This window comes from Dama dama, chromosome 12, assembly GCF_033118175.1.
Source record: "Dama dama isolate Ldn47 chromosome 12, ASM3311817v1, whole genome shotgun sequence".
NCBI classification, from domain to species: Eukaryota; Metazoa; Chordata; class Mammalia; order Artiodactyla; family Cervidae; genus Dama; species Dama dama.
In genome coordinates this window covers 67379286-67380096 of record NC_083692.1, presented here as the reverse complement: position 1 = coordinate 67380096, position 811 = coordinate 67379286, and the positions used below count along the sequence as shown (strand labels likewise).

Genomic DNA, 811 nt, shown 5'->3' with positions numbered 1-811 from the left:
CGTGTCTCTTTCAGATCTGGTTTCCTCGGTGTGTATGCCCAGAAGTGGGATTGCTGGGTCATATGGCAGTTCTATTTCCAGTTTTTTAAGGAATCTCCACACTGTTCTCCATAGTGGCTGTACTAGTTTGCATTCCCACCAACAGTGTAAGAGGGTTCCCTTTTCTCCACACCCTCTCTGGCATTTATTGCTTGTAGACTTTTGGATAGCAGCCGTTCTGACTGGTGTGTAGTGGTACCTCATTGTGGTTTTGATTTGCAAAAAATATGGAATGCTTCATGAATGTGTGTGTCATCCTTGCACAGGGGCCATGCTAATCTTCTCTATATTATTCCAATTTTAGTATATGTGCTGCCAAAGCGAGCACTAATAAGGAATTTCTATCCAGCTCAAGTATATATATCTTGAATCTTATGTCTTCCTAGTGTTTTCAAATGAGTCTTTTTCCACTGGGATGGTCAGAGTTCCTTTAAATCATGGATTGGTAAGGATATCACCCTCAAAGTTGGAAGGTAAACTAATTCCCCCTGAGAAAGAGAGGCAATGGATTCGGAATACACTGTTTGCTTGTGTTTGCCCCAGAAATGCCACCATCTGCTGCAGTATTTGGATATGGTATTTAAAAGCTCCTATAGAGTCACTGAGTACGTTTTCTGAAGAGTGAAAGAAATCTCCAGACTCCATGGAAGAGGCATTGGGCAATCAACTCTTTGCCCTCATATCTGGCTTCTTAAGAAATCTCTACTACTTATCTTCAATCTTAATCCTGACACTTCTTGGAGAGATGGATTTAGATGGTTCACTCTACTGA

The 811-nt window shown here is 41.3% G+C and overlaps 1 non-coding gene across 1 annotated transcript; it reads right to left on the bottom strand.

Annotated features, from left to right (window-relative positions):
- Positions 1-260: 260 nt before the first annotated feature.
- On the bottom strand, positions 261-367 carry LOC133067488 (U6 spliceosomal RNA). The gene has a single exon (XR_009695280.1). It is a non-coding gene; the product is annotated as a U6 spliceosomal RNA (small nuclear RNA).
- Between the last annotated feature and the right edge of the window lie 444 nt (positions 368-811).